Raw genomic sequence first — 9,023 nt, 5'->3', positions numbered from 1 at the left:
GCTTACCAGACAGACAGAGAGAGACAGAGAGGCAGAAAGCGAGAAATCACCCCCTAGGGGGGATGGCCACGCCACAACTCCATTCTCCTCTCGGGATCTTGGGCACGCACGCACATGCGCCCGGCATGAGTTTTAAGCCACCGGGTCTGGGACATGAACCGTGGTCGACTACGTGGGAATCTAGCAACGCAGCCATTACGCTAACTGCTGGTCCCCATTCATTTATTTTTTTAGTTTGACCAGAGAGAGACAGGGGGTGAGAGTGAGAGAGAGAGGAAGTGAGTGAGAAAACAAGCCACCAGATTCAGGACTCGAACCCTGGTCAGCTATGTGGGAGTGTCTAGAGCCTTAACCACCACGCCACCTGCTGGTCCCCTGTATGTGACTCTTAATACCTGACATAAAGTAAAACATTTAATAACTTGATGTGAAATGCAGACCCAAAGGGAAGAGAAAACACATTTACTGTACCAGGCATTACACATATTATAACAGCCAGTGATCTCATCTACAACAGAATATGTCTCTGGCTGAAAATAAATTTTCTAGTGGATAACAGGAATTACTTCTTCTGGAGGAATAGAAAACAATTGGAATGCATCTAGCCAAGAATAACACCCTGAATTACTCCATTGACTGATCTGGTAAAAAAGTCCCTCTATCACTGCCGTTTCTGTGGGATTCAGGTAATAAAGGTCCACAATGATTGGCGGAAGTGCTGCTGTCTGCTTCCTTACATCAGTCTCAGGTTATGGTCGTATAGCTCGGTCTGACTTGTGAGGTGAGATATACATAAAATGCTTGAAACAGAGCTCGCTTTCTTTGTAAAATGGAATGACAGGGGCCAGCAAGTGGCATGGAGGTTAAGGGATGCAGTGTAGCCATCCTTCCTGGGTAAGATGATTTCTCATTTTCCCTCTTTCTCTCTCTCTGTCTCTGGCAAGAGCATGCACCCTGTAGCTAAAGCAAACAAACAAAAATGGAGTGATAATAGTGCCAACCTTTTTATGTTGTATTGTGTTATGCAAGATGATTGACACATATGAAACTCTATCAGTGTTAGCTTCTGTTTGTTTCTTATGTTGGAACCCGCTTTTATCCTGGAGGTGATTGCTTACAAGCCTGTTTAGTGGCGAAGAGGGTAAGGAATAGCCTCCTTGCCAATGATTAGGATCAGTCACAATCTCTCAAAAACTTTGAGTTGTCCTAGATGGTTAGATTTTCCAACCTGATGAAAAAATGGACCAGTGTCCTTCTTAGAGCCTCCTCTAAGAGCTGGCTCCCATCCCAAGCTGGATGACAAAGGTAGCAACAGAACTCTGCTACTCCCAAATGTAAGAATATAACATTGTAATTTTCATTCTTTTTTCTCTTGCCAGTCTTAGTATCTTGTCTTTGTCTGTGGTTTTGGTCAGTCTGGCTATAATGTGTCTTGGAGAAGATCTTCTTGGGTTGTATTTGGGGTCCTCTGTACTTCTTGGGAATGGATCTTTGAGTGCCTCTCCAGGTTTGGAAAGTTTTCTTGCAGGATTTCATGGAATAGATTATCAATACCCTTATGAGTTTCTTCGCCTTCTGGGATATCTGTGCCCAAGAATTTTGTCCTATTTTCTGGATGTTCGGACGTTTAATTGTATCTTCTATTTCTTGTATATTATTCTCAAATTTTGGGGCCATTTTCTCAGTCTTCGTGGTGGATTTTTCTAGGCCAGCAATTTTCTCTTCTACATTAGAGATTCTATTTTCTGTATGATCTAGTCTGCTTTTAATACTTTCAAGGGAAATTTTGACTTCTTGTATTATAGCCTTCATCTCTAACAGTTCCATCTGATTCTTTCGTAAAGTGTGAAATTCCTCTTTTAGATCTAGCATGAATTTCCTCACCTCCTGGAACTCTTCAACTCCTTTCTCCTTCCTCTTCAGCAGTTCCTTGTCTCTCTTCTCTTCCATCTCTGTTAGCTTTGCCATTATGAATGTTCTGAATTCTTTATCAGACATTTCCATGATTTCCATTGAACTGTGTGTGGATAAAGAGGAGCTATCCTTTTCCCTTGTGGGAGAGGTATTTTCCTGCTTCCCCATATTTCTTGTGGTCCTGCAGCGATTTCTAGTCATCTGGTGGATGGTCGGTTTCTTCCCAAACTTGGAAGTTCAATCACATGAGTTTTGAAACTTTTAAATAAAACTAAAAAAAAAGAAAAATTAATATTCAAAAAATTTCAAAAAACCCCCAAAATTAGAAAACCACGTGGCGCGCTTGCACTCCACATAACATGGCTAAATCGCAGGAGTCATGGAGCTGGTCCTTGAAGAAGGGCTGTTCTGTTCCCTTCAGCCTCTCCTGGGTGGGGAGTGGGAGAGGGAATTATTAACAAGATAAAGGGCTAGGCAGGGCCAACAGGCCCAGAAAGATGCCTTACCTTAAACAAAATTCTAAAAAGCAAAAATTAAAAAAATAAAGAAAGAGAGGAGTCAGAGACAGAGACAGAGGTAGAGAGAGACAAAGTCAGATACAGAGAGAGGAGGCCTGAGAGGAGTCTTCCTACCACGCGAGTTTTCTATACTGGAGGCTGAATTATCAGTGGGACCTCTTCATTCCTCCGTTTCCCCCAAAATGGCTAGATCGCAGGAGCCATGGAGCTGGTTCCTGAAGAAGGGCTGTTCTCGTAATTTTCACCCTTTAAGCCAGCCGAGAGTTCAACAGCCTCCCTCGGCATTGACAGGCCAAGTCCCTGCTCTCCCGACCACACCTGCTATGCTGGCAGTAGTAAAGTATGCAGCCTTCTTGGTAGAATGAAGCCAGAATACAAAATGTCACAGGTAGGGCATGGCCAGTCCTAGAGAATAGACTTCTCCTGTCATAGAATGGGAGAATGCTGAGCTGCGTTGTGTAAAATCCTTAGTTCTTTGAGTCCAAATCTCTAAAATTAGAGACCTGCCCTGAGGCACAAAATAAAGCCACAACCACAGTTAAAAAGTAAGTAGAAAAGAGAATTTAATAGGAAAGAAAGATTTTAGAAAAGAAGTACACCCAAAAGTCTTTTGGATGGGCAGGTTGCTAGGTAGCAACTCTATTTGGAACTGGTTAGGTTTTATTTTTGTTACTAAAGTTGATAATATTTAACAGTGGGAGGTCTGACATAGTATCTATGTTCTTACTTTGAATTTGTGGACTTGTTTCTGTATTTGCACATCTTTCTCCCAGGTGAAGAATTTGAGGAATTTGATGATCTAATGGCTCATGCCCAGTGTGGGCATGATGATAGGAGCATCCTTATTTGAACGAACTGCCCTAGTTACTGCCTCAGTAGGAATCGGGATGTTGACCAGAAAGTCTTATTGGGTCTTTTTGTATTTGTGAGGAATGATAAGAGGGAAATTTACAAGTCACTCTGTGTCTTTCTTAGGAACTAAAGAAGGCATATGGAATCTGTCTTGCTTTCTTGGTGCCAGGAGCTGGGTGGGAAGAAGGCCTTTTCATGGAGGGTCTGGTTGTAACTCCTGATAAATTGTGATTGATATGACAGGTGTCCTGCTGTTCTCTTAGTGCTGCTCGTTCATTTCTAGCTAACTACCTATCACACTTCCTCTCCGTATCTTGATCTATATTCACCTAGAATCTCAGTTCCATGATGCTAATATGTGGTCTCTTGTTCATTGGTTTATCTTCAACCCAGACACATAGCAGAAACTCAATTAAGAATTTGTTCTTGGGACCAGCAGTTGGTGTAATGGCTATGTCGCTGGACTCCCATGTAGCCAACCGCAGTTTGAGTCCTGGACCCAGTGGCTTAAACTCACGCCAGGTGCGTGTGTGTACATGCCCAAGATCCCGAGAGGAGAATGGAGGAGAAGGGATTGCAGCGTGGCCATCCCCCCTCGGGGGTGATTTCTCGCTTTCTGTCTCTCTGTCTCTCTCTGTCTTTCTGGCAAGCGTATGTGCCTTATAGCAAAAACCTCACAAAAAAAAAAGAATTTGTTCTTGGCACTCCTGTCTCTCTGACACCCTCTTTGATTTTTGCCTCTGCACTTCAATTATCTTTCAGATTCTGCTTTGCTGGTCACTTCACCCTCACTATTACATAATTGGCTTACTAATTCAATCACCAATATTAGTTGATCTTTTTTATGTGTGAGATGCTAGTGGTAGAGTATTGATGGACATGGGTTATCTTCATGAGCTTATAGCTCACTTGCTGTGGATTCAAGGGAGAAGCTCTTAGCTTCAGTTTGATTGGCTAAAGTCATTCTCCTAATTCTCTTTTCAGCTGTCCATTGTGCTGTCTGGGCAGCTCTGGTCTTTCAAGAAGACTGAAGACGAGATAATTAGTACTGTCAAGAACACAGACATGTTCCATGAGCAAAAAGTATACATCTAGATTGTGGGAGACAGGTGATAAAAGTTTCTCAAAAGAGAGATAATTGGTGTTTTTTCTTTAAAATTGTTTTATTAATTAAGTTATCATTTCTTCAATATAAGAAATAGATCATCAAAAATTAAAAGAAATGGGGCCAGCCCATGGCCTCATGGCAGTTAGATCCCACATGGCCGACTATGTATTTCAAGTCCTGGATTTAGTGGTTTGAAAACACACTAGGTGTATATGTATGCATGCCTAAAATCCTGAAAGGAGAGAGAAATGGTGGAGAAGGGATTGTGGCATGACCATGAACCATGGGGTAGGATAGTGCTTTCATGCTTTCTCTCTCTGGTGAGTGCATGTGCCTTCAGGCAAACTTTTAAAAAATCAATAACAACTGGGCCAGCTGTGGTAGAATGTATTGGTTGATGCTGCTACTTAGCAGGCTGAGGTCATATGGGAAGCCTGGGTTTGAGTCCTAGTCATTAAAAAGTAGAGCATGGTGGGCCCGGCAGATGGCATAATGGTTATATTGCTGGATTCCCACGTAGTCGACCGCAGTTTGAGTCCCAGACCTGGTGGCTTAAAACTTATGCTGGATGTGTGTGTGTGCATGCCTAAAACCCCAAGAGGAGAAAGGAGGAGAACGGATTGCAGCATGGCCATTCTCCCGGGGGGCAGCTTCTCACTTTCTGTCTCTGTCTCTTTGGTAAGCATACATGCCCTATAGCAAAAATCTCTTGGTTAAAAGTAGGGCATGGTACACACCTGTAGTCAGGAGGTTGAGACAGGAGGAACACAACATAGTAAGACCCCATCTAAAACACCACACTCACACACACACACGCACACACACACACACACACACACACACACATGTTGATAATTTTAGCACCTAGGGGTAACCACTACTAACATTTTATGACTATATTGTACAATTTTTATATAAATCACATTTTTCACATCAATCACACACATACAAGCTGAGTAATTATTTTCACATTTCAGAATTTATATATATATATATATTAAATTTTATTTATTCATTTATTCATTTTTAGTTTAACCAGAGAGAGACACAGAGAGGGAAAGAGAGAGACACAGAGAGTGAAAGAGGGAAAGTGAGAAAGCAAGCCACCTGGTCCAGTACTTGAACCATGGTTAGCCATGTGGGAGTGTTCACCTTAACCACCTGGCCACCTGCTGGTCCCAAATAAGGATATATTTTAGCATCAATGTATAATACTTAAAAGGCAATGAGTTGTGGTTTAATTCAAATTATCTTTTTTCTTTTTTACTATGATATTTTTTAAAGTTTACATTTAATCATTGTATGTTTTTACAGCATATGATACAGGCTCTAAATGCATTATATCAAGCAAGTCAAACATGTTACCATACACAGTAACTTTCCCTTCCTGTGTCTGATAAATGTTCTTTCCTCCTGAGACCCTCTCTCTCACTACCAGCTATCCACCACACCAGTGCAGTCTCTGGTGTCTCCACTTACTGGCTCTGCTACTGGATCTTTCAGTCTTTTAGTTTCTGCCTTAAAGTGTAGACATTCAGTATTTTTTGAGCAGAGACATACAAAGTCTATCTTTCATAGTCCGACTTGCTTTGCTTAGTATTAAATCTTCTCTATTTATTCACTTTGTATCAAATGACTGGAGAAATGATCTTTTTTCTTAGTGATGAATAAATTAGTAGTCTATCTTACAGTTGACTTAATTTTTTGTTGGTAAAAATATTTCATAACTTATATATTATAATTTATTTTTCCTCTTTTTGGGTACATTTAGTTTATTCCCATTTAGAAAAACAAGTGGATGTTAGCATTCAGAGTAAGACTCAGGAGGTACCATCTCAAGAGAAAAAGAAAAGTTTATTGAGAGAAAGAGCACCCTGAGGTCTGAAGCAGGAGATGCTCAGCCCACCGGACAGTGGAGACCAGGATCACAAGAGGGCAGGTACTTTGATTAGCTTATTTGCCACCGTGACCTTATAGGCCCATCTATGGGTGTCGGCTGCCAGTAAGGAAGGGCTCTGCCCAGAGGATTCTGGCCAAAGTCACTGCAACTATCTCTTCATTTTCTGATGGGGAAATTACCTAAAGGTCATTCAGGGGCTGATCTAACATGAGTCCTTAACTCTTCTCAAACTGTGTCTTGATTCTTCTGCAACTATGTCCCTGGACAGGAGTTTCCCAGCCCCTGTCTCCCATACCAAGGCCCACCCAAAGCCAGTTTTGGAACCCCTCTCATTATAGAGCCACCTGGATATTTATCTAAGCAAGTGAGCCGAGGGGAAAACAAAACACTTTAGCCTGAGTGGGTGTAGGGGCTTGTAAGGAAAGTTATTTTTATTAATTTTATTATTATTATTATTTAAAATTTGACCAGAGAGAGAGAAAAGGAAAGGGAGAAAGAAGGCTGCTAGGTCTGGGACTTGAACTATGGTGTGCCATGTGGGAGTCCAGTGCCCTAACCACCACACCAGCTGCTGGCCCCTTAAGGAAAGATTTTTTTTTTTTTTTAAGAGAGATTTTTGCTACAGGGTTTGTGCCCTTACTGGAGAGACAGAGAGAGACAGAGAGACAGAAGGTGAGAAATAACACCCCAGGGGAGATGACTACATCACAATCCCTTCTCATTCAGTCTCCTCTTGAGATTTTGGGCATGCACGCACATGTGCCCAGCCTGAGTTTTAAACCACCAGGTCTGGGACTTGAACCATGGCGACTATGTTGGAGTCCAGTGAGGTAACCATTATGCCATCTGCTGGTCCCAGGAAATTTTTTAAAGAAGGAATCTCTAATGAGAGTGCCTTTGAGTAGGCTTTTAATGACCATGTTTTTCTCTCTTTTCTCTTCTCCCCCACTCTGGAGAATCTGATATCCTAGAGGAGCCATTAAGATTGTAATTATATATATTTTATATTAACCAGAATTTTTAACTTTTAGCAATCTTAATTTTTAGCATATACTCTTGTGAAATTTAAAAAGCAAAACTGTAGATCCTTCTTGAGCCTAAAATACTCCTTCAATTGTAGAGGCCATCATTTGGAATACCTCATTTTGATCTCAGGACTGTTACCAATCTCATTTTTAAAAAAACAAAATAGTAGATTTAAGTTTTATGTTAATCGAAGTATGTTAACTTGTTTAAAGATGACTTAGACATTTTATAAACATCTGCTCAATTAAACTCAGCTTTAAGATCTTAAGTTATCTGAACTATTCCATTTACAATATTTAATTTTTTCTTTAGCCATTATGTCTTGACTACTGGTAAAAACTAAGATACTAGGGAAACTAGTCATTAATCTAGCTCCCTGTTAATTATCTTTACAGCATGTTAGATATTTACTATAGCACATATAACACATATATTTTATCTGTTTTATTAAACCAATATGATTAAGACAAATGATGTTATCTGAGCAATAAAACTAGACAAAAATACATTTTGGAGATTGTGAAAATCTTTACCTATTAATTTTTTAAACATATTTGAAGCCAGCTTATTTTTTAAAGATTTACTTGTCACATGAACTTAAAAAGTATTTAGATGAATTTATATGGCCATTTTTACTTAATTATAAGCCAAAATGAACAGAATTTTTAAAGGACTTTTACCATATAACATGCAACGTTCTACAAGTACAGATACACACATGTATACATAAATAAAAGATCTCATCCTAAGAGGGGATTCGGGTAATTGGGAATTATTAGAAAGGAAGGACTTGGTCTCCCAGAGCACAGAATAAACTTGGAGTCTATAAAATAGGTTGTGGACTCTCTTTGGCCCCTATGATGGAAACAGGCAAAGAAGATAAGGGACTGGAAAACTCAGGAAGAATAGGAATAAGTAGGTGTGATATCAATGAACAAATCAATGAACTTACTCATGATGCAGAGTTCCTGAAGGCTCAGCCGATTCAGCGGAGCCAGATCTAATGTCGGGGCCCGTTAGTACAAGCTACGGAGGATGCCAAGAGTCCTTGTTGTGGTTTGTTGGGAGACCTTGGGTAACTCCTTCTTGAGCCTGAAATACTCCTTCAATTGCAGAAGCTGTCATTGGAAGACCTCACTTTGTTCTCAGAACTGCTACCCATCTCATTCTCTTTTTTCTCTTTTTCTTTTAAAATATTTTTTGCTATAGAGTGAGTGTGCTTGCCAGAGAAACAGAGACAAAGAGACAGAAAATGATGAATCACCCCCACCCCCAAGGGGATAGCCACACCGCAATCCCTTCTCACTACTCCTCTTGGGATTTGGGGCATGCATGCACACACACACACCCAATGTGAGTTTCAAACCTCTGGATCCGGGACTAGAACTGTGTTTGGCCATGTGGGAGTCCAACGATGTAACCGTTATGCCATTTCCCGGTTCTTATGTAGACAGAAAAAATAACCAACTGTAAAATTAATAATTAATAAATAATGCAGTTTATTTCCAAGTCAAATATGAGTGACCTAGGCCCAAAGAAGAGGCATACATGTCTTTCTTGGGGTGATCATGTACAGAGGTTCTTTTTATTTGTTTTTTTTTTTTTTTTGGAGAGATTTTCACTGTAGGGCGCGTGCGCTCACCAGACAGACCGAGAGAGACATAGAGACAGAAAGCGAGAAATCACCCCCCAGGGGGGATGGTCA

This window comes from Tupaia chinensis, unplaced genomic scaffold, assembly GCF_000334495.1.
Source record: "Tupaia chinensis unplaced genomic scaffold, TupChi_1.0 Scaffold000138_1, whole genome shotgun sequence".
Taxonomy (NCBI): Eukaryota; Metazoa; Chordata; class Mammalia; order Scandentia; family Tupaiidae; genus Tupaia; species Tupaia belangeri.
This window is presented reverse-complemented; position numbering follows the sequence as displayed.